The sequence below is a fragment of the Canis lupus genome, chromosome 15 (genome assembly GCF_003254725.2).
Source record: "Canis lupus dingo isolate Sandy chromosome 15, ASM325472v2, whole genome shotgun sequence".
Taxonomy (NCBI): Eukaryota; Metazoa; Chordata; class Mammalia; order Carnivora; family Canidae; genus Canis; species Canis lupus.
The window spans coordinates 33,339,206-33,364,670 of record NC_064257.1 but is presented as its reverse complement, the minus strand read 5'-3'; the positions used below and the strand labels follow the sequence as shown (position 1 = coordinate 33,364,670).

Genomic DNA, 25,465 nt, shown 5'->3' with positions numbered 1-25,465 from the left:
TCAAAGCCTAAATGGCCCACAGCAGCTGTTCCCAACACTGGTCAGGGACAAAGTTTTTACCTGTCCTTGCAGAAATGTCCATCTTCCCTCCATAAGGCAGGGAGGGCCGTAATGGTTTTGTCTTACAAAGAGGAGCAATAAGTGGGGAGCATCCTCAGCTTACTTCTTATGGGCCCCTGGGCTTCGTATCTGCTCATCGTGAGCAAAATGGAAGAAAAGGCTTGGGAACATAGGGGCTCTTGTTCTGTAGCCTTGCAGTTTGCCTAGATCATTTCAAATAGATCGCAACAGTCTTCAGACTGATGTCTTTATTTTTGCTCATTTCAATGTGATAGAGAATTTTGTCATAGTGATAAAAAAGAAACAGCAGAACAAACTGGATATTACAGCCCATCCTCATGGGTGCAATCACATACAAATATATCAAATATAATACTGTGCTACCAAATTAATAGAAAACTTGTACTAAGGAAACCTAGCATACAGTGTATCATAAAATAGAATGTAATGTTGTAAATGCTGTATTTTTTTAAATGCAGCTGTATTTATATAAAATTATAAATGTATCCTTTAAAAATTATCTCTGGTTAACAAATAGTGTTTCTTGGGAAGACCTTTCTTTTGTTCTGAAATTAGGAACTTCCTACATTTTTGGTGTTGAAATATCCTTTCCTTTCTGAAATGTTGGAAATGGTAGCTTTTTGTTATTGTTATTGTTGGCAAAATGAACCGTTTGGCAATTCCATGTTAGTTAGCTCTCTCAATGGCTTTGGAAGTTTTCTGTCCTAAAAAATGTAAGTATGGGAACCACTAACCTAAGAATGCTCTCATTATGAAATGTAAGAGGATTAAATAGACAAAATTAGGGGAATTCTGTGTAAACTAAGAGCCCAGAATGTTTGGCTGGTTTCATCTGCTTGTGTTTCACATAATCTGTTATATAAAATTTCATTTTCTTCTATCCTAATAGTAGATTAATTTATATACACCAGTGGTAGAAATAGGATTATAGTCTAGCTACACAGTATTATGTATCACAATTCTTCAGACTATCTGTTTTTTATTGATTCCTATATTATAAAGATTTTGTTGTAGCTTGTTTTTATTTGTTGTGTATGTGTTTGCTTTGATATTTTTGCTTCTGTCAGATAAATCCTATGGATAGTGAAGATTCCCAAATGTACTCTATGATGATTGGAGCGGTTTCTTATGTGTGTATCAAAGAAACTAAGTTGATGAAAAATATGAAAATATGCCTCTGAGGTTAGTCCTTTTTCCCCTCTACACTGATAATATAAGCAAGAGAGCCATCCCATGAACACTGAAAATAATTTCCTCATGAATTTTGTATCTTACTCGGGACATTTTGAGCATGGGTGTAGTTGTGCTCTGCCCAGCTGCTCAAAGACTTTCTAAGGATGTAAAAAAATGAGGCACTGATTGGATTTTCCCTTCATTTCAGTCCATGCCCCAATTCAAATGAATCTTATTTTGCCTCATTAGAAAGCAGATCCCTTTACTCCATTCCATCCCATCTCCATTTCAATGAGCTGTAGAAGGAAAACACAATTTCCGTGACACCTGTAGTTTCAGAATGAGACCATTTGCAGAGGCTGACTGTTTCACCCACAGCAGGTAGTTTTATATCAATCTGTTTAATAGCAAAATTGGAAGAGGTAATTTGTGAGTGTTTCTCTGCTCAGCCTGAAAACTGCAATGTGCAGTGTTGTGTCCTATATTTTTTGAAAAGTCATTCCCCTTTGGATTACTTGGGTGTTCCGAAAGTTACTTGCATTATAGTTTTCCCTGTTAATATTTAGAAACAATTTGATTATGGCAACTGAAATACAATATCGTTGCAGTTATCACAACTTAATTGTTATTTGATTTTTTTCCCCCACAAATAAGTAGATGAAAAGATGTCAGGTCTTACTTTTGGGCCAGTCCTTATATCAAGTAAACAGAAAGCAAATTTTCTATAGGTATCAACTACTTTCAAACATTGACATATCTAGTGGAGATTTCTTTGTAGAAGATAATGACTTAGGAAATACATAAGAAATACTGGTGAGGCCAGAAAAGAGCTGGAAAGAAGCTCAAGAGCTCCATGATGATGAATACATGCAAATACAGCCTCAAGAACATTTGGAGAAGGAAGACTGGGTTTGGAGATCGGAAATAAACTTGTAGAAAATGACTGCAAGACACAAAATTCCCAGACATTTTGATTTAAAACTCTGCATAGGTATCAAGTTCTTACTAAAGAATAGAAAAATGTTAATATTTTCCAACAGGAAAGAACCCTTTGCAGATTCACAAATTACACTTTTATTTATTCTTCCATTTGAAGGATACACATTTGTTAGCTTAAGTAAGATCTCCTGCCTTACACAGTTTCACTGTGGAAAAAACAATATTGACCAAGCCTCAGATCCTGCCTGATGTGAAACTGATACACACTTGGAATTGTGGAATTTTTCGGCTGGAAAGTACCTTTGGATGAGATTTAAAGGCATCAAATAACTTGTGACCTTCACACCAGCTATCCTTTACAAGAAGTAATGATACACATTGTAAAGAGAGAAAGTTTAAGAAATCACATTGGGCAGTAGTACCAGTGGGGTCCTAGTTAACACACTGGCGAATTGTCTTTTCTACCATTTGCATGGAAGTCTCAGCTTTTTCAGGCAGGCAGCTCTTTGAAAATGACAAATGACAGTCTGACTGTGGTATTGGCACCAACGAGGAAGCCAGGCTGAGAAAGGGCACCAGGCAATGGGAAGCTCTCAGAGCCACTTAGTGATAAGGCAAAGTTCAGCCCAGAGACCATCCACTCTTCTGCAAATAGATGAGAGCCCCTATTTGCAGAGGCCGTCTTCTTCTACTGACCAGTAGGACCAGTATAGCCTCAGAGGAGGGAGGAGCACACTGTTGAAGTCCAGGACACCTGGGTGAGGAACCCAGACCACCCTGGACCACGCTTTGAAAGGCTCTCTTCCGTTTGTTTGCTGAACATCTCCTTGGTGAGAAAGAACTGTAAATTAATATCAGAAACTCACAGAGCAGGTTTTATAACTTGTAGTACATAAAGGAACTTAAACTGACTGTTTTGACACCCAGGGATAGTGTACGGGAGGGGTTGGGACCTTAGACCCTGGAGGCCAGCTCTCTGCATATGGTTTTAAGAGGAGAGAGGAATCGCCATGTGAGTCTTTGTAAATCACGTCAAAGATTTTTGTTTTTAATCCTAACAGCATTGGGAAGTCACCTCAAACCAACTATTTGAATCAGAAAGGTGGGTTCAAATTCATACTTGAAAAACATATGTGACTCCTACCACTGTCCATTACTAGTGGTGTGAATTTGGATCAGTTATTCATCCTGTCTGTGCCCTGTGTTCTTCACCTGTCAGCGGCCCTCACCTTTCACTGTTGTTAGGAGGATTAAATGAAATAATGCTTTAAAGTGCCCAAGATAAATAAATAAATAAATAAATAAATAAATAAATAAATAAAGTGCCCAAGACAAGGCCTGGGACACAGGAGGCACTCGGTGGGCAGTAATCATATTTAGCTCTTCATTCTCCATATTATGACCCATGGTCCATGATCAGTGTGGGAGGCGGGGGATGGAATAGACAAAGACCCAAGAGGAACAGAAGGGTTGCTGATAAATCTTAAAAAAAAAAAAAAAGGACACCTGGGTGACTCAGTAGTTGAGCCTCTGCCTTTGGCTCAGGGCGTGATCCCGGAGTTCACATCAGGCTCCCCGCATGGAGCCTGCTTCTCCATCTGCCTATGTCTCTGCCTTTTCTCTGTGTCTCTCATGAATAAATAAACAAAATCTTTAAAACAAATTGGTGATAGAGAAGAAAAAGTGGGAGAAGAAGAGGAAGTGCAGAGTTCTCTAGACCTATTCAGAATTAGTGGTAAGTGGGAGATACAGATGGAGACACTGGGTTTTGAAATCAGACTTCAGAGCAATCTCACCTTTTTTTTCTTTTTAAAGCCCTTTAAAATACTGAATCATCCATTAACAGCATCTTTTGCTCTTCTGTGCCGATAAATTTTCTGCGGCTCTGCTTCAAATTTGGCTGTTTTCTTGGAATATCCAGTGCCCAGTTCTTCTCTGAACTGCAAGAACAATGATCATAGCAAACTCACCATTGGGCCCTTCCAGTCCAGCCTGTGTTTTCTATGTCGTCTCACCACTCCTGGTCTTGTACTTCACGCTCTCATGGCAGCACTGGATGACCCGTAGTTTCTGTTCTTTCTTTCTATACACCGAGTACATCTTCTCACCTGTGCTTTCCATTCTGCTTGTCCATTCTGGCCCCTGTGACTCCCACTGCCACTTTCTCTGGCGGGAAGATGTCTCTGATGTCTCTGAGTGGGAGAGATACCCCTCTGCTCATATCCTGCCCCCACATGTCACATTGGAGTTCTGGGTTCCTCCTGTTGCCTCTGAGCTCTTAGCATCCATTGTGTTCAGTGCCTGGCTTAGAGAAGGCTCTCATTCTTACAATGAGTGAATCCTTTGCTTCGTACAAACCAGCCAACCCTCAGCCCCTGGGCTTATCATTCCCCAGAAAGTGGATTCCCTTCATTTTCAGAATGATTGAAGCTCTTGTTCTGTGGATTACATGCCTCTTTGTAGTACTGTTTATTTCACTATCTCTTAGGCCTTCAAAAACCAAATATTTGGGAGAAAGACAATACCTTATACATCTCTTTATCCTGATAACTTTAATGTTTTTAAAGATTTTATTTATTTATTTGACAGAGAGAGAGCCTGAGAGCCCAAGCTGGGGGAGGCGTGAAGGGAGAGGCAGAAGCAGACTCCCCACTGAGCAAGGAGCTGGATGCAGGGCTCCATCTCAGGACCCTGGGGTCATGACCTGAGCCAAAGGCAGATGCTTAACTGACTGAGCCACCCAGGCACCCCTGATAACTTTAATTTCATGTCCAACACTTGGGGGGGATGCTTCACAAATAGTTGTCAGTGATGAAGATGCCAATTTCTATCTTCATTCTGTTTCCTGCCCCTCCACCCACAAATCCCACTCAGCCTGAAGGTCTTCGCCAACAGATTCCTACAGCGTGTACTGCTTTTATTTCTCTTCGGGACACCTAATCATTCAGTTTGTTTACATTTATTTAATTGCTTTATGTGTACACATCTTGTATCTCATACAAGCCGTTGTTATTTTTTTAAGCAAACCTGGGTCTCATCTTTTTTTTTTTTTTATATTTTATTGGTGTTCAATTTACTAACATACAGAATAACACCCAGTGCCCGTCACCCATTCACTCCCACCCCCCGCCCTCCTCCCCTTCTACCACCCCTAGTTCGTTTCCCAGAGTTAGCAGTCTTTACGTTCTGTCTCCCTTTCTGATATTTCCCACACATTTCTTCTCCCTTCCCTTATTTTCCCTTTCACTATTATTTATATTCCCCAAATGAATGAGAACATATAATGTTTGTCCTTCTCCGACTGACTTACTTCACTCAGCATAATACCCTCCAGTTCCATCCACGTTGAAGCAAATGGTGGGTATTTGTCATTTCTAATAGCTGAGTAATATTCCATTGTATACATAAACCACATCTTCTTTATCCATTCATCTTTCGTTGGACACCGAGGCTCCTTCCACAGTTTGGCTATCATGGCCATTGCTGCTAGAAACATCGGGGTGCAGGTGTCCCGGCGTTTCATTGCATTTGTATCTTTGGGGTAAATCCCCAACAGTGCAATTGCTGGGTCGTAGGGCAGGTATATTTTTAACTGTTTGAGGAACCTCCACACAGTTTTCCAGAGTGGCTGCACCAGTTCACATTCCCACCAACAGTGTAAGAGGGTTCCCTTTTCTCCGCATCCTCTCCAACATTTGTTGTTTCCTGCCTTGTTAATTTTCCCCATTCTCACTAGTGTGAGGTGGTATCTCATTGTGGTTTTGATTTGTATTTCCCTGATGGCAAGTGATGCAGAGCATTTTCTCATATGCATGTTGGCCATGTCTATGTCTTCCTCTGTGAGATTTCTGTTCATGTCTTTTGCCCATTTCATGATTGGATTGTTTGTTTCTTTGGTGTTGAGTTTAATAAGTTCTTTATAGATCTTGGAAACTAGCCCTTTGTCTGATATGTCATTTGCAAATATCTTCTCCCATTCTGTAGGTTGTCTTTGAGTTTTGTTGACTGTATCCTTTGCTGTGCAAAAGCTTCTTATCTTGATGAAGTCCCAATAGTTCATTTTTGCTTTTGTTTCTTTTGCCTTCGTGGATGTATCTTGTAAGAAGTTACTATGGCCGAGTTCAAACAGGGTGTTGCCTGTGTTCTTCTCTAGGATTTTGATGGAATCTTGTCTCACATTTAGATCTTTCATCCATTTTGAGTTTATCTTTGTGTATGGTGAAAGAGAGTGGTCTAGTTTCATTCTTCTGCATGTGGATGTCCAATTTTCCCAGCACCATTTATTGAAGAGACTGTCTTTCTTCCAATGGATAGTCTTTCCTCCTTTATCGAATATTAGTTGCCCATAAAGTTCAGGGTCCACTTCTGGATTCTCTATTCTGTTCCACTGATCTATGTGTCTGTTTTTGTGCCAGTACCACACTGTCTTGATGTGGGTCTCATCTTTTGTCACACTTCTCTCCCCCACTAGGTAAAGCCTTCTTCTTTGTTCATCTCATCAGAATGAAATGAGCAGGAAAGGAAATGATGTGAAAGCACATGGATGCCTTCTGTGTACATATTTCAGAGAATATGATATGTAGGTCTGATGGGTTTGGGAACAATAAGGAGAAAGAAACTTACAGAGATTTTATAGAGCTATATATAAGGATTAGTTGCTTAAATAGTTGTATTCATTATCTTAATGAAAATGTGGAAAACACTCAAGAAAGGTGGAATGAAACTGGCAAAGATAAGAAAGAAAAACCACAAGTCTGGCTGGAGAAGGCAGAAACATGTGGTGGTCAGATCTGGCCTCTGGCAGTAAACAATCTGGGTCCGTCCCTGCTCCCCCATTCATGGTGGGACTTGGGCAAGTAATGGAATCGTTTCAAACCTCAGTTCCTTTTCTTGTGCAACAGGACAGAGAACCTACCACATAGAATTATCACAACAATTAAATGAGCTAATGCATGTAGAACATGTAATTCAAGGCCTTGGACAAATTAGCTATTAAAGGTGATGATAAAGATCCAAGATAAGGATAAGAATGCTAGAGATTGAAGGGTAAAATGACCTTGATTGGTAATTAAGGAAGCAGGAGGCTTTTCATGGGACTTAAGAAAGGGCATGAATGAAACAGAAGTCAATGGAGGAGAAAAGGTGCATGGAATAATGATGAGCTACCCACAGAAGGAGCAAGCACCTGGGGGGTGAAAAAATAAAGGAAAGCAGATCAAGATCGGGGAAAAAAGCAGGGCTTATTAGAAACGGGTATGGAGATAGAGGGAAGATGTAATAATCTAGGGTATGGGAAAATACCTGAAGTACCCTAGACCACATTGCCACTCATTCAGAAAATATTGACAGTGCTTTGTCCTTTGTCGTGGAGCGTGGAAACCAGCTGATCCACTATGAGGCAATCCAAGATGGATTGAGTCACATTGCTATGGAGACTATTGCCTGAGAGGCATAGAGACTGAAGAGATCTGAAAGGTTATTCAATGTCACCTGGCTCTGCCCTCTTACTTCAAATCTGTGTTCAGTGTATATATAATAAATATTTCTAATCCCAGCAATTTGCTCATCAATGTCCAAAGAAATACCATAGCCCCTCAAATTTTTCATATCCTAAATAAAGGTTATTATCAACCTTCCAAAAATCTGTGGCACCACTCCCTCCCTTCCTGCCTTGGGTAATGGTGCTGATTGTCCTAACGTCTAGACTAGCAAAGCTCTCCCCCTCTTCTATCTCTCCTTCACTTTCATGTTCTGGCATTCAATGAATCATCTCTACGTAACTCTGGGATTGATCTTCTTTTCCTCTCTCACATCCAGGCCCTCATTTGTCCTAGAAGAGACTTCATTTTACAGAGATGTTTAGAGTGGTCAAGTGACTCACCCGAAGTCACACAGGCAGTCAGGGCATCAGTGAGACCAATAAAATGAGCCTATGGGTCAATCAGTTTTTGGTTTTGTATTTCGTTGTTATTGTTAATGCCTGATGTTTGAGATGCATAAAGATACCTGCAGAGCAAAGTTGAGTAAGTTTCAGGATATTCAAGGTCAAGCTCATGACTTTAACTTGTGCATCTCAGCAAATGACTGCCAGACGTGGCCTCCATCCTAAACCCTTCTCTAAACTTAGTTTCACATTTCCTGCCGGACATCTTCAATTGAACACACTGCCAGCACTTTCAACTCAATAGGCCTAAATGGAATCTCTTTGTTTTCCTCTCCTCACCCAGAAAGGCAGAGGTTAGTGATGAGTTAGGATCTTGATTTTAATCTCACATTTGCTATTTACTAAGTTAACTCCTCGAAGCCTCAGTCTCTTTAGTTGTAAAATGGAAATAACAGTAGTACTTAAACTTAATAGAACCATCAGGAGAAGAGATGCAATAATCTTATTCGACACTTAGCATAGAACTCGTCATGTAGCAATCACTCAACAATATTGCTAAAATCTCCCAATTGGAAAGCTCAACACTATCTTCAACTCTTCTTTCTGGCTCCTCAGAGTCCAGATGACTGATCCCCTACAGGTGTCACTTGCATTCAGCTACTCTGCTCTATTCTTACCACCAGAGAAGATAGAACCTTGGCTGATAATTTATGGATCTACAAGTAATCATACCTTGAGTGCCACAAAAATAACTTTCTCTCCTTCCCACCCCCAAACTCTGGTTAGCCCTGGAAGGACTTGGATTGCTCAGGTGGACATCATATGGATTGCATTTCATGTGAATAGTTCACCATGGAGCCCAGTAATGACTCTGCATGTGACTTAATGAGTCAGGTCTACTTTTCTGCAAAAGCCTTCTCCTATTGCAGCACTGACATCCACATTTAATTTGCTGCCTTATTTAACACAATCTCCTGCTTTCAGCTCCAAATAAATAAAAAGGTACCCTGCCAGTAAAAACCAGTTAGCCAAACCTGCTTTGCCCAACTCCTCATTATATGTTAATTGTTTCAGTATGGTTTATTTATTTACAGGGAAGCTGCTGGTATCTAAGATGTAAGGCACTCAGAAAATTGTTCAGGCAGTGGATTCATAGTATCTAGAATCCCTGTGACTCAGTTTTCTACAAATGTGCTGTTAGGGGAAATGCTCACAGATCAGCAACTATGGACTTTTGTTGGCAGCACAAACACTGCTGATGCGCACGGTTCCAAACTGCAAGCAGTTTCCAGTGGAAGCAATGAGAACAGAATCCCGGCACTAAACTGTTGGCAGGAAATTTTAGAGATAACTTAATCAGCCCCTTTGTTTTGGACATGATCCTGCATTAAACTATTTTGAATAGAAAAAATCCATGCTATTTTATATCCCTGTCCTTCGAATCGGGGAGTAATTCCTTCTGTGTGGAGCACACAGTATGGTTGCCTAGCCAAGGCCTTTTGCCCACTTTCTTCTATCTTGAAAAGAGCCAATTTGAAGGGGCTGCCTCGCTTTTCCCTCCATGTCAGGATTAAATTCTGATCAGTCTGAGATTGCCAGCAATTGGTTTGCAGGGCCAGTGACCAGTTTTATGCAATAAAATGTAATGAGATATCAGCTATAGAGGGAGTTTCTTTCTTTTTTTTTTAAAGATTGTATTTATTTATTTGTTTATTTATTGATTGATTTGAGAGATGGAGTGAGTGAGAAGGAGAGACACAGAGAGAGAGCATAGGAGCAGGGGCAGGGGGAGAAGGAAAAGTTGACTTCCCTGCTGAGTAAGGAGTCCAATTCAGGTTCCTGGGATCATGACCTGAGCCTGAGCCAAAGGCAGAGGCTTAACTGACTGAGCCACCCAGATGCCCCTAGAAGGGGTTTCTGGGAAAGATTTCCTTGCTCCTAAAAGGAGGCTTATAGGAAAAGTAGTTGTTATTTCTGGCTGGCCATGATACTCGAGCTGTGGAAGCTCCCTTGTATCCGTGAAGGGATCCAGCCAAGGACAAATCCATATAGTGTTGATAGCAGGAGAGAGATTTAGAGAGAATCTGGGTCTTGGATGATATTACTGAGTCACTGAATCAATCAGCTAATAGCTAAGCTACCCCAGGATTTCTTGTTAAATGAGATAGTATATTTTCCTATTGTTTATACATTGATGACTATAAATTGGTGGTTTTGTTGTCTAGAATTTTGCTGAAGACTGATATTCAAATCTCCATATTCATATAGAAGTCATCCCAGAGTATGGAACATTTATATGAAGCATTCAGAGAAAGGAATGGCAAACAGTAGGATCTACTTTGGATTCTCTGAGATCAAGTGTGCCAAACTAAAATCTTTTATTTTTTTTTGATAGAATTAGTAGATTACATATCAGAGAAAATCATAGACATCAAATACTTGATTTCAGCAAACAGTAGGTAAAATCGCTTATAATATCTTGCTCACCAAGATGGGAAAATATTGGGAGAAAAGACAAAATGCTGGAGGAAGACAAGACTGGTCAGCAGGTCATGACATTTTAAGGATGCTATGATAGCGGCATCTGGCTGGCTCAGCTCGAAAAGCATGTGACTCTTGATCTTGGGGTTATGAGTTTGAGCCCCACATTGGGTACAGAGATTACTAAAAAAACGAAATAAACTTAAAAAAATAAAGGTACTATGACAGGTAATAAGCTGGTGATGGCACAGGCAAGCAATCAGCATGGAGGAGGTTGACAACGTCCAATGCACATGGTGAGGCATACTAAAAGATGGATGGTGCATGGGAATCAGGTGCAATGAAAATGAAATTCAACTGAAGCAGGCAAGAGCTGGCACCACCAAAAAATTCACAGGTTACAGGGTTCCCATTTTTATATTGGAGTTTAGGACCAAGGGGTTGAGGGGGGCATCTTTGTATGGGGATTTAGGGAAAGTAGATGAAAAGATCTCAAATTTGACTTTTTTTTTTTTTTTTTTACATAGAAGATCTTAGGGCACCTGGGTGGGTGGCACACACAGTCAGTTAAGCATCTGACTCTTGATCTCAGAATCATGAGGTCAAGCTTCACGTTCATGTTGGGCTCTACACTGGGTGTGGAGCCTACTTAAACTAAACAGATAGATAGATGATAGATAGATAGATAGATAGATAGATAGATAGATAGATAGATAAAATAGAAGGTCTCCAATCATAGAATAAGAGGAATTTAAAAGCAGTTTATCAAGGCAGTAATTTAAGAATAGGCCACATAGCAGAAACCTAGTTGTGTGTTACACCTTGAGTGAGGGCCACTACCAGGAGTTTACTAGGAGAAAACGTGACCCAGTGCTGACTTCTAGTTTCAGTCTGGGGATCTTCAAATTCCTAAGATTGTTCTTATACATATGGGGAGGCCAAACCCACTGGTGCAAGTCAAGTGGCCTCAGCTATAGACAGAGTAGAGATACAAGAAAGTTGTTTTACTCCACACATTGTTGATTAATCAATGGATCCATATCAGCTTTGAGGAAAATCTCTTAACTATTTGTCTGAGACCTTTCTCCACAACCCTGATCTATTCAAATATTTTTAGTATGAACTTGAATGAAAACCAAGAAGAGATGAAAATCAAATCTGAGGACAATACAAAGTTGGGGCAAAGTACTAATGTGTTAGGCTCAATAATCAAGACACTGAGTGTAGTTAAACCTGCATCTGGCTAGCAGCTCCTAATGTGGCTTTTTCCAACTTCACAATAAAATATTTACGAAGATAAAAAAAATCTTGAAAACTCAAAATATCGTATACTGAGACCATACCCAAGGATTGATTTATTGTGAGTACCTCAGAGGAATTTCCACAAGTTCTGATGCCAAAAGAAAGTAAATGAAGGAGGTTAAGTGGCAAATCTCATATGTTCTTGTGGGGAGCTAACTTGCCTGAAAGGGTTTGTCTTGCCCCTGCTCTTGGCTCTGGATCAGAAGGCCTAGATCAATTCCAACCAGAAACATAGACCATTGCAGGTCTTTTGCTGTGTGTGTGTGTGTGTGTGTGTGTGTGTGTGTGAGGTAGTGTTCAATTTTGGTTTTCTCCATTTGGCAAGCCAGGTTTTTTTCATACCATTTACTAAACAATTTATCTTCTCCCGACTAAGTTGTTGTGTTTTTGTTTTTGTTTTTCCCAAATAAGTTTTGATGTCACCTCTCACAGATCAAGATCCTGGGGTTTGTTTTTGGACTCTATTCTATTCTGTTATTTTATTATTTGTTCCTGTGTTGTTACTAAATTGCATCTCAATTACCTTGGTTTTATATCTTAACATATGGTAAGGGAATTCTCCCTCCCCCCCCCCCGTTTTTCTTTTTTTCTGGGAAAAAATGTAATTTTTTTTCATGTAAATTGAACAAACATTCTCTAATCCCAAATTTTATTGGGAATTATATTATAATCACATATTGTTTTGGAGAGAATTAGAATCTTTACAATGATTAGTTTTCTCCACATGAGTGTGCCTTATATTTTGATTTATTCTCTGTTTCAGTACTTTGCTAGCCAGAGTATGGTCTGTGGCCCAGCTGCATGAGCCTTGCATGGGAGGTTCTGAAATGCCAACTCTTAGGCCTGCCCCAAACTAGAGAATCAGAATCTGCTTTCTAGACAAGATCCTCAGGTGATTTGCATGTACATGAAGGTGTTAAAAAAATTACTTTCATAGAATTTTAAAGATTTCTCCAACATTTTGTGCCTATGTGTTAGGTTAATCCCTAGGTTAATACAGTTGGGAAGGTTAGCAAGACCCTTTGCTGAGCTCCATCAATAATTTTCAGTAGTTTTCTACTAAATCTTTTTCAGGTTTTCTGTGACTATTTATATCATCTGTAAAGAAGGACAACTGAATTTCTTGATTGTCTGCCCTTTCCATCTTTATATTTTTTTTCTTTCTTTTGATTTATTTTGTTGGCCAAGGCTTCCAGTATCACATGGAAAATAAGAGTGAGAAAAGGCACCCTAGTTTAATTCTCAACTTTAAAGGAAATGTTTCTTTCTTCAATAAATATTAAATTTGCTGCTGAGTTTTACTGGATAGCCTTATCAGGTTAGGAAACTTTTTATCTATTCCTACTTTTCTAACCAAACTTTTTCAAAAGTTCACAATTGATTTAAATATTATTTTCTGCATATATAAGAGAAAAGCATGTGATTTCTGTCCTTTGGTCAATTAACATGAATTACATTGCTAAACTTTCTATCTTAGAGCCTTCCTCACATTCCTGGAGTAAATCATATACTATTATAATTCACCCTTCAATATTTTCTCTTTTATTAGCTAATGTAGAATAAAGCATGCAACTTTTCATATCAATTAAATTATAGGAGTAAAAGTGCAACTGAACTTAATTTTGCTGAAAAAGTATGTTCTCATTCTCTGCGTCTTTAATCAACAGGACATGGGCCAAGACAGATACATGAAACTTCTCAGGGAAAGAAATTGCTCTTGTTTGTGAACTCAGTAAATATTTGGAATAAAAAAAAGTGAATATAACTGTTGCTCTTTTTGCTCCACGGTTTTTTGGTTCAATAACCATGATAAACTTTGAACCTAATCTATAGAGGAGTGTCCTCACCCATTCCTCACAGGCAGCGAATTCCACTGTATGATAGAGCAGTTACCTTGTGGTCAAGTTCCGCCTTTGCTGTTTCTATCAAAAGATGATGCTTGTAACTTCATTTGCCAGCTCTGTGTAGTTGTGGCACAGAGACCCAGGCACAGCCATTTGATATACTACTCCTGCAAGATCTTTATAGCTAAAATTTCTGGTTAATAAAGCCCTGGTTTACAGTTCTGTATGGAGTGAACTGAGGTCTCTGCTTCAAAAGCCATCCCATTGCTGATGTGTAACATGCCACGCCAGGATTGTGTGTTCTCTTGATGCAAAGCAGCTGAGCAGGGGCCTTAGCAGCCAAGCCTCCACGGGTTCTTCTCTGTTGACTGATTATAACAATGCTTCACCTCTCTTCCCAGTTTATGAGTGTTGGCTCAGAGCAGGGGTTCTTTCAAAGATCCGCTAGAAGCTCTTCCCAGAAAAGATGGAAAAAAGAAAAGAGGTACATTACTTCCAGAAGTTCACAGCCATGATTTCAAAGCCGTGGTTCGAGTAGGGGTCTGTGGTTTACAGGTTATAAAACTCCTTAGATCAAGCCAGAATAGAAAAAAGGCTGGCAGCCTCACATTGCGGTTGGCTTGACTTTCAGTAGACTCACTCGAAGGAAATGCTCAATTTCTTGACAGTTCCAGTTTTTTCAGGCAAGTAGGTCAGGTAACAGCTAAACTGCATAGCAGCTTGCTAGGGAGTTTGTGTTTGTGATGTGGTTGAGTGTGAGGAGTGCAGAGTTGCACAATATCTTATCAGGCCTTTAGGCCCTTTGAGAAATTGTGCTAACAGCTGAAAACACCCACAACCTTTTACAGATTTACCTTTGTACAATCTTCTAGAGTATAGTCATCATGAAGTACTCCTGAAAGACTGGGCAAGGCCAGTGGATGACTTTCAGAGCCTTCCCGGAACCTGGAATTGATCCTGCTACCAGTTTTGTGGGCAGTTGTTAAATTCTGGGCTATGGTTATATCCATTCATCTACTCATTCATATGATCATTCATTTACAAATATTTAATGGATAGGGGCACCTGGGTGGCACAGTCGGTTGAGTGTCCGACTCTTGCTTTCTGCTCAGGTCTGGTTTCAGGGTCATGAGGTCGAGCTGTTTCAGGTTCTGTGCTCATTGTGGAGTCTGCTGGGTTTCACTCTCTACCTCTCCCTCTGCCCCTCCCCTCCACTCTCTCCCTCTCCAAATAAATACATTTTAAAAATATCTTTTAAAAAAAAAACCACAGAAATATTTCATTGATAGCACCATAAATCCAACCAGGCCTATTCGTGGTGAACTTTCATCTCCTCCTTCACCAGAAAGTGTACAATGAAAACAATGTTCTTTGGGGGTATAGGCTAGTTAAAGGAAAAGGAATATTATTTTCATTTCACTGCCACAGCACTCTTCATGCAGAGGAGACAAGTGCTGAAACAAAGCATTGCCAGGAAGAAAAGCAGGATGAAAGGCCGGGCAATTCACCTTTATGTCTGATGTACATTATAGTGGGAAGAATAAAATGACAAGGACACAGCGATTTTACACCTAATCCTAATCTTAGATTTTAGATGTTGTATGCTTGTATAAATTTTATTGTATTTTATTAAAAAAAATTTTTAAGATTTTTATTTATTTATTCCTGAGACACAGATAGAGAGGTAGAGACACAGGCAGAGGGAGAAGCAGGCTCCATCCAGGGAACCCAACGTGGGACTCAATCCCGGAACTCCAGGATCATGCCCTGGGCTGAAGGCAGGCGCTAAACCGCTGAGCCACCCAGGGATCCTGCTTGTATAAATTTTAAATGAGACCAACAAATACAGAAATAGAAAAGGAACATCTTTCATTTTGGGAAAAATAATCGATATGCCAAAACATATGCCCTCAATTCAATTTTAATAAAGCAAATTATAGTTTAATCAAATCCATTTGTTATTTCAAAGATCTGAAATAATTAAAGCCATTGGATGGAATATCATACTATTTATAACATAATAATGAATATTTTAAATTAACTTCAGAACATGTGGTTATTTTATTTGGGCTCTGAAGAGTTTGTCTACCTTGGATCCAGAGTAAAGCACTGCTAGAAACCACAGTTGATTACATAATAGAAAATCCCAGCAAGGTATGCATCTGATCCTTACTTTGAATTAGTCTTGTTTTATTTGTCTTTAAATTAAAACCACGTATAATTTTTAAATTAAGACTAACGTTTTTTTTTTCATTTTGGTAAGCTATTAATAACAGCTTTTCCAGGACCAAAATATGAAGGAATCTAAGAAAGGATTGACCTTTTTCTCATTCTCTAGAACATCTAAGAATGTAAAAGTGAGATATTATAGCCTCAATTAAGCTATTCATTGTTACCAGTTGCTAAAATGCAATGTTGTTGATACTGAATTTCTGCATCCATGGGAAGTCCTGACAAGAATAGTTTTTATATAAGAAAAAAAGATTATAGATTGGAAATAAGTTATAGATTAGAACAATACTACATATCATTCTCCTTGGCCTGCTCTGCCCAATACTGTCGACTGCAGCCATATGTGGCTATTGGGTGCTTGAAAAATAAAATCTTCATCTTCTTAGGTTCAGTAACGGGGGACCTGCAAAATAAATTAACAAAAGCCAGGTTAGCAATATAAAAAGGCAATAGAATTTGTATTATGATTTATGTGCCCAGGAGTTCATAAAAGGAAGTGAATCTCAAAGAAGGGGTTAGCCTTGGAGGCTCATATACCATTTTAACAGAGGAAAGGGTTTTGGACTTGAAGGGATGATAAGTCATAGAGAAATGACTAGCAAATATATGGGGGAACTGATGGAAGATAAGTGTTATCTTAGTAAGGCCTGTTGTTGCAAATTCATCTCCATATCTCCGGTGATTAACAGTAGTTCTTCCCTTCCTGGCACAGGGAGGGGATCATCTTTACAAAAGGAAATGTGTGCCTTGGCTTTTAGGCAGATAAAGAAGAGCAGAGAATCCTTCCAGTATCTGTTGATGCCCAACCCCCTTTATTTCAAAATAATCCTTATACCATAGTGGCATAGTTTGGGGTGCCGTGTCCTGATTCCCTTCAGTTACAAAACTTAATCAAGATGTGCCATAAATGTAAAATACACACTAGAGACTTAATATGAGAAAAAAAAGAATGTAAAATATCTCATTAATAATTTTCATATTGATTACCTGCTGGAATGATAATATTTTTATATACTTGGCTAATTGAAGTGAAATTGATCATTTAATTTCACTGGTTTCTACCTTTTTTTGTTTTTTAACATGGCTACTACTACAACATACTACATTTAAAATGACATGTGTTTTGCATTATATTACTATGAGACAGAGCTGTCCTGGACATTAATGACTCTAGTTGAGGGTGTACTCGGATTTTTTTTTTAATTTTTATTTATTTATGATAGTCACAGAGAGAGAGAGAGAGAGGCAGAGACATAGGCAGAGGGAGAAGCAGGCTCCATGCACCGGGAACCTGATGTGGGATTCGATCCCAGGTCTCCAGGATCGCGCTCTGGGCCAAAGGCAGGCGCCAAACCGCTGTGCCACCCAGGGATCCCTGTACTCGGATTTTAAGAATGGCCTTTGCCAGCCGGACAGCAGATGTTAGCTTATTTACTAGAATGACAGCAATTTATACTCGCTTAAACAATGGGAAGACCTCCTAGGATGCTTGGAACACTGGAGAGCATTTTTGTTGTGTTTGTTTTTTTAAACTCCCAATGATATATGGGTAGTCTATTTGGGGTTACACTTTTCATGTCTACTTCAAAGACAGTTCTCCATTCTTGAGAACGTAAGACAAGGACAATAAATCCTGAGTTGAATGGTTGGGATGAAATCAAGTCAAACAGGAGGAGGATCTGATGAAATAAAAGTTAATTTAAGAGTCTTTCCCAGTGGCCAACTTGCATACAAAGAGTGTGACCATTTATACAAACATAACACAGCAAACGTAATCTCCTAGGTCACCTGAACCTGAGACAGAGTGAGGGTACAAGGTAATGGTAATGAAAAGAAAAACTATTGCCTTGCTCAAACCACTGTCACTAATTCCTGGAATTTGGGGGAGTGTTACTTGATGGCTCAAGACGGCCATGGAGATGGCTGTGAATGAAGCCCAAGGAGTCTTTTTATCCCACATTTTCTCTGGGCTTCTTGATTCTGAGGTGGCTCCCAATCATTTCCAGGGATTTAGGGGACCAGAGACCAGTGATCTATGACCTGCCAGTTCTGCGCCTGCTCATAGGACTTTGGCGGAGCTGATGTCACTCCTCACGTTTCTGCCCCCAGCAAACCTTGACAGCTTCTCTGTTCCCCCAGGGGCCAGCAGTCCTGAATTTACAACGGCTTGCCCCTTTGCACAAGGAACTAAAATTGTCCTAGCTTCCTTCCTTCCCTCTTTTCCTGTGGGGAATGTTGACCTTGGACTGACTGAGTTTGGGTCTGATGATCTTACCCTCAGCCTTTGTCCATCTCATGCTTATGTTTGGACTATGTTGAGTTTTACTTGAAGGTGAAGAAAGACTCTTTTGTGTCAGGAGAATGGCTTACTGCAAGAAACAGCCCTCTCCACCTGACTTCCGTAAGGATCATGAAGCTCCCCCTTGTTTACCTATCACAAAGCCAGACATAGACCCCATCAAATTCTTGCTTTTTGCCTCAGAAGTGATTAGTTGAGCTTGTCCCTCACTGATCAAAATCTTGGACTCTGGGAAGCACTTTCCTGTCACCTTCCCAAGCCTTATATTTTACCCCACCACCAGACAACCAAATGGCAGTTCCTGGGCCAGATTCAGCCCCAGATTTCCTTTATCTGATCCACACAGTATCAGAAATATTTCTTTTAATTAGTAACCACCGTTTTTAAAAATCAGGAGACTCACATAAATATTCTAGCTTCCCTTGAAAAATAGGAGCCAGAAACATTGTTTGCGTCTCTGCAAAGAGCAACAAGTCTTCTTAATTCACCTGCTTCTTCGCTCATTTCCATTACCTGCCCAGTCTGTGGTCTTCAATGCTTACTGATGACCATGGCACGAAGCAAATGGTACTTCTCTCATTTAGTTGTTTTGAGCTCAAAATAAGATAAAGTACACAGTGGCTCCCAGTAGGACCTCCATAACTGGTACTTCTCCATCCTTACTTGCTGGTATTTAGGCTTGTGGGCTTACATGGACTTTGAAGCATTTAAATAGATTTTCTACCTTGAATACATGGCTAATGATTAAAAGTAACCACAAAAGAAAGGTTAGAAGCACATCTGAGATGGAGTAAGTCCTTAGGGGAAAAGAAGCTGACTTCAGAAGCTTGAAAAAAAATGTGTTTGAAAGATAAACCTTTTTCTTTAAGACTTAAATCTTAGACTGTAGTTAGGTCTTCCAAGTGAATCACTCAATCAATGAAATTGTTCACTGGTAAAATAGATGTTTTCCCTACACGGGGCCAAAAAAACAGATTTGATTGATTTTACAATTAAATTGAGGGAGGTGGCTGATTGTTTTTGCAAACTCATTCCTTGTCCTTTATTGATTTGGTTTAAAGTTTAGCCATTGAACGTTACAGTAAAGTGACTAATCCACCTTGAACTGACAAAAGCAAGGACAGTCACCAGTTGAAAGGACCATACATAATAAGCATGTGTCACAACTCTTACGGATTTTTTTGAGTCCAACTTTTCCTAGAAAATTTGCGTCTGATCACTGGACTATGAAGGCTAGAATCTCTACCTTGAGTTTAGCTCTGGGCCATCAAAGCTGCCTTGATCATTGCTGCTTGTTTACGGGGTTCAAAAGTTTTCCTAAGAAAACTGGCAGGTTCCATTTCCTTCTCTGAAGATTTCTTTGCAGATCTAAACCCTGAAGAGGTTTCTCCCTCCTACCAGTCTCACTTGTGCTTCCTATCAAGTCTACTGTGACCAACAACATATTTCAAAACTCCCAAGTGGTTCTTCCTCCCTCTAATCCTTCCTGAGCACTGAAACCAGCATCAGTTTCGGGAATGATGTGCTTAGTTCAACAGCTGTCAGAAGAACACCTCCCATTTACAGAGTCTACAGACACCTCACACCAGGCCTTAAAGTCCTCATTTCTGGGCATGAAGTGCAGGATGGAATTTGGCAGAAGCCTGCCAGCCTCACCTCTTGGACTTGCAACTTCTCCCAGCCTCAGGTTTTCCTTCACAGTACATACAATATTTTCTTCTAGATGCTTCTCCTGGCTAGGCTTTTCTTCTTTGCTTTTGAAAAACAGTGTCACGTCTTTTCCCCAGTGGAGGTCTCTGAATGCATCTGGCCTTTTCGCAGGCTGCTTTCCTTTTTTTCTTAAACTTTGGTTGTGAAGCAAAATGCGGCAAATTTAAGTATTTCATTAGCTCTTGCTAAGCTGCTTCCCCGCTTGCTTTGTCAACTCTTTCCAGGACTCAGTGAAAGTTTAGGCACTTATTTTGGTTTTGTGAAGTGAACTAGCACCCTCTATAGGCCAATCTTTTCATAAGTAGGAGAAACCATATCTCACAATAGAGTGTTAAATTTCTAATGCCAGGGCCTCAGGCAAAAAATCGCATTTGTCAAAATTATTCATGAAAATCCCTGAAATAATCGGCCAGCATGAAAGCCAAAAAAACTGGTTCTTTTGTTTCTCTTTGAATTTGGTGGCTGCCTCCCATTATCTGGAGCAACACTTCAACAGGGAAGGGAAGATGAGGTTAAATAGAGACAGTCTCTTTCTCCACTCCTCTTTCTGTCTCTCTTGCCCCCAATTTATTTTGGGAAGCTTGTATTCTTCAGTTCCCATTACGTGTATTCATCTGGCAACATTTATGACTGCCTGCAAGGTGCTAACCACCGTTACAGTCTCTAGCAGAGAGACCCCTGCTTTCATGAAGCTCACGCTCCCATGACCAGAAAAAGAAGATTGACATATAGGTTCTGAAAAGAGAGGAATTTTTTTTCAGACAGTGCTAAGTACGCTGAACGTGCTGTTTGCCCCACTTTGCTGCACTTCTCTCCTGGGGTGGCTCCCACCCTTTCCTCCCTTGCTACTACCCACAGCTGCTTCGGCCTCCTGGGCTCTGGGCCTCCATAGCTGTGGGAGCATCTTTCCCACCCAGGGCCGACCAGGCAAGCCTTCCTCAGTGGCTGCCTGAAGGACAATAATAACCACTCAGAACTATGGGGGGTGGGGGATGGGGATGGGTATTAACACCCCACTGGATGAATTTGACCAGTGAGAGGCAAAAAAATCCAAAACTGCTACCACATAATTTCCTCTCCTCTCTTTTACCCCACTAGTGTGCCAATGCCTTGCCTACACTGCCTACACCTGGTAGCTTGTTAGAAATGCAAACACTTGGGGAGCCTGGCTGGCTCACTTGGTCAAGCATCTTCCCTCAGCTCAGGTCATGATCCCAGAGTCCTGGGATCAGCCCTGCATCAGGCTCCCTGCTCAGTGGGGAGTCTGCTTCTCTCTCCTTCTCCCCCAACTCATACTCTCTCTTGATGGCTCTCTCTCAAATAAAAAAATAAAAATCTGAAGAAGGAGAAGAAGAAATGCAGACACTCAAGCCAAGTCACAGGCCTATGGAATCAAGTCTGTATTTTAACAGGATCCCTGGGCGATGCATATGCACACTAACAGTTTGAAAAGCATCACTGTAAGAGGCAGCTGTTCCTCAAACAAAACAAAACCAGCACCTAGACACATCCTACTCAACTACTGAAAACCAAGGATAAAGAGAAATCTCTAAGGCAGCCAGAGAAAAAAGACAGGTTACAGAGGATCAAAGAATTACAGCAGTCTTCTTGTCAGAAGCTGTGCAAGCCAGAGGGCGGGAGGGTGTCATCTTTACCAGGAGAACAAAATGGTCAAAAATATCTTTCAAAAATGAAAGATAAATAAAGACTTTTTTCAACAAACAAACACTGAAAGAATGAATTATAAGTGGTCCTGCACACTCGGGAATCTTAAAGGAATTTCTTAAGCGATATTATATCAGACAGGAACTTGGATCTGCACAGAGCAATAGGGCTAGAAATGACATAAATGAAGGTAAATTATGAAAAATTTTTAAGCTCTATTTTTTCTAAAATGGCTGGTGATTTATTAAAGCAAAAATAGTAACACCAGAGAATTGTATACAGCACACGTAAAGTAAAATGTTAGCACCATGGTAGCACAAAAGATGGGAGGCACGAATCAGGACCATATTGTTATAGGATATAATATTATTTGAAGGTAAACTGCACTTATTTAAAGATCAACTGAATTGACTTTGTAAAATGCTCACCAAAAGAGAATATAAAAATATGCTTTTCAGCTATAGCAGAAATACACCAGACATTAGTAACAGAAAGATATCTGGAGAAGCCTTAAATATTTGGAAATTAAACAACACACTTCTTTTTAAATTTATTTTAATTTTAAAAAGTTTGTCTTGGGACGCCTGGGTGGCTTAGTGGTTGAGCGTCTGCCTTTGGCTCAGGGCGTGATCCCAGATCCTGGGATCAAGTCCCACATCGGGCTCCCTGCATGGAGGCTGTTTCTCCCTCTGCCTGTGTCTCTGTCTCTCTCTCTGTGTCTCTCATGAATAAATAAATAAAATCTTTAAAAATAAATAAAAATAAAAAAGTTTTTCTCTTTTAATTTTAATTTCAGCATAATTAACATACAATGTTATATTAGTTTCAGATTAAACAACACACTTCTAAATAACCCGTGGCGCAAAAAAAAAAGGAAGTCATGAGGGAAATTACCAAATATTTTGAGTTAAAGAAAAATGAAAAATATTGGTGACCTACAGTTCATGTTACAGGGAAATTATTAAATTATAGGGCTCACCCATTTTTTGGCCTCCCCCTCTACTGGTTTCTAGGTCACTGCCTAGGTGCTTCTTTGTTGTAGAGAACAGAGGAAATAGGGTAAAGTAAGAAAACTAAAAAATCCAAGAAGGCTTGGTTGATATCCATAATAGTGAACCGAGGTGCAAATGGAGGAAAAGTGTCAGGAGAACTTTCTGAAACAGAGAGAGACAGCAGAGAACGTGAATTTGGGGGAAGCCACTGCAGAGCACGCAAGAGAACTCAGTGATAAGAGGGTGTCTGAAGTGTATTTTAAAGAGTTTTGCTTTATATTAAAAATATACCCCAACTTCAATATTTTATGAAAAAACTAAGCAAAGAATTACTTTTCATTTGATTTTATTTTCCTGGAGGTCTGTTTCTTTGAATGTGACTCCAACACAGGACCTCATGAAGCCCCATCTAGCCAGAAACAGGCCTATCCACCCCCCTTTCCACCATCCATTTCACCAAGGAGCATGTCCTTTTTTCATTCTCCTGAGGTCAACAGGTTATTCTTTTGTAATTTATGTTCTTCCTGAATCCCTCCCTGGATTTTCATTGGTTTCCTTTCCTTTACAAGGAAAAGCCTTTGTAAGGAAGAGGCTTTGGAGCACCTGGTGGGTGGAGGGGCTCAGTCAATTAAGTGACAGACTTTTTGATTTCAGCTGTTCAGGTCTTGATCTCAGGGTCTTGCTGTCAGAGTCGTGAGTTCAAGCCCCACGCTGGACTCCAACGCTGGGCGTGGAGCCTACTTAAAAGAAAAGAAAAAGAAATAAATTAAGGAAGAGACCTCATGCACTCCCCTGACCGGGGGGAGTAAATCCCTCAAGCCCTCTAGGAATGACCCCTGACATCTCACACTTACTTTGAGATCATATAACCTTCTATTTTCATCAGATATCTGGATGACTTGAGCATTTTGAAGTCCCATAGGACTTCCCTGCCCCACTCCAACCAGCAAATGAGGAGCACATGACCCAAATGAACCCAGGAATTTGAGTTCAGAACATAAAGACACACAGTTGGAAGGTGGCCAGAGCTGAATCATTTTGCTGGCAGCCTCCAAAATGTCCTCTTCCAGGAATCCCTGGTACTGAGATCCTTGGAGCTGTCCTGGTTTGGTTCTTTCTGAGACTGGTTTTCTCTGTCGATCCTGCATTTTCTTGTATTATTCCAATCAATTCTTTATTGCTTGAATTAGCCAGAATCTGTTTCTGTTGTTTGCAAGCAACTGATCATAACTGAGACAAGTGGCAACATAAAAACAGTACTGAGTGCTGTGCCAGACTCTTTTGAGTTGATCCTGCTGGTGTTGATGTAGGGCTCGGTGATGATTCAGTGCTCCCACAGTTTTCTCCACTTATTCTGCTGTGACACCTCTGATCTTAAGTGGACATTGTGCCAGGACATCATTTTGTCCCTCATTGGTGCAAACGCATTATTTATGTTTTGAGTTCACATTTGTTCTTTATTTATTAGTCTGTGTGTCAAGTAGTGGTACTTGACACTGTACAAAACCATTTGGGTCATAAAAGTAAATAGCATCCCTCAGTTATAAAGCAGCCATTCGAATGATCCGAATATGTTCATATTAAAGTTTTGACATTATCATTGAAAGGAAAACACGTCACTTAAAATAATTTTAAAAAGGCTGTTGTGGTAGCCCTGTGCTTTGTGTTGTAATCCAGACTTTGTCACTCTCCCTTCATGCATGGTAGGAATCATGACCAAACGTATGGTTGAGTACCATAAGCTTAAAAAGTTAACATATGCTGACACGAACAGAAATGTCACAAAAAAGGAAGCATAAGTGGCCAAAAAGTATAGGAAAGTGTGCCTAATTTCAGTAAGATCTAAGATGTTTAATGCATCATTCATGATGGTCTAGGTAATACCACAGTAATGCTCAACCCCAAATCACAGTGGCTTAATACAACCAAGGTTTATTTTTTGCTCATATTTTTCATGATTTAGCTTGAGGCTTTGTTTCATGGAATTGATTAAAATGGCATGGCCGTGTTAATCAATTATTTGAACTGGGCCAGTTTTTGGAATGTTATTGCTGGTAACCAATAGCCTGAGTGAGAGACAGCTCTATAGGGTCTTGCACTGGAAACGAAATACTCAGTCCAGGTGATAATACAGTATGGTGTGTATTCACAACTCAGTGACCAGAACAGTCCACCTAACCTCAAATGCCATGAAATTCAATCCTATTGTGTGATCAGGGAGTGGAAAGTCAGAAATATTTGGTGTGCAGTACTAACAGCTACAACAGGTGATCAAAACAGTAATAAACTTATTTTTCAGCTATCAGATCGGTCACTTGATAAAGATACATGCAACGTGGTCTCAGCAAGCACTTGGTAGCAGGTGCTCTCATGCATCAGGAGTGAAAGTTTTTTCATCATTTCTGAGGGCAGCTTGGCTGCACACACGCGTACACACACACACAGAGCGTGTGCATGTACTTTACCCTACAATTCCCTCTGGGAATTTAACCTAAAGAGATAGTCACAGTTATGAAAAGATAGGTTGACAAACACATTCATTACAGCGGACAAATGGAAAGGCCCCATGAATGTGACAACCTTGTGACGGCTGAGCAGTTTATGTTACAGCTGTACCATACATTGTGCTTCCAAAGGATCTAGAACTGAGTACTATCTTTATTTTCTGAGGTTAAATGACAAAGCAGCCTGTACACATTCGGTGTGACTTCTCACTGCAAGTGAAAAAAAAAAAGCACTGCACAGTTTTTTCGCTCTCTGCTTCGGAGATCACAGCAAAGCCTGGAAATTTGCTGTTAGGACCCCAGTAGGGCTGTCCTTCCATGGGTGACTCTTGGGCTATTTTAGAGCTCTACTGTTCTGC

The 25,465-nt window shown here is 40.1% G+C and overlaps 1 protein-coding gene and 1 long non-coding RNA gene across 3 annotated transcripts in view; one reads left to right on the top strand and one right to left on the bottom strand.

Moving 5' to 3' along the window:
• Positions 1-25,465, top strand: part of EEA1 (early endosome antigen 1) — a 411,681-nt gene that overhangs the window by 233,484 nt on the left and 152,732 nt on the right. The window lies entirely within an intron of this gene.
• Positions 22,932-25,465, bottom strand: part of LOC118350718 (uncharacterized) — a 33,199-nt gene continuing 30,665 nt past the window's right edge. The window contains exon 3 of the long non-coding RNA XR_007402167.1: positions 22,932-23,339. This is a non-coding gene — a long non-coding RNA (uncharacterized LOC118350718). The remainder of the gene's footprint in view (positions 23,340-25,465) is intronic.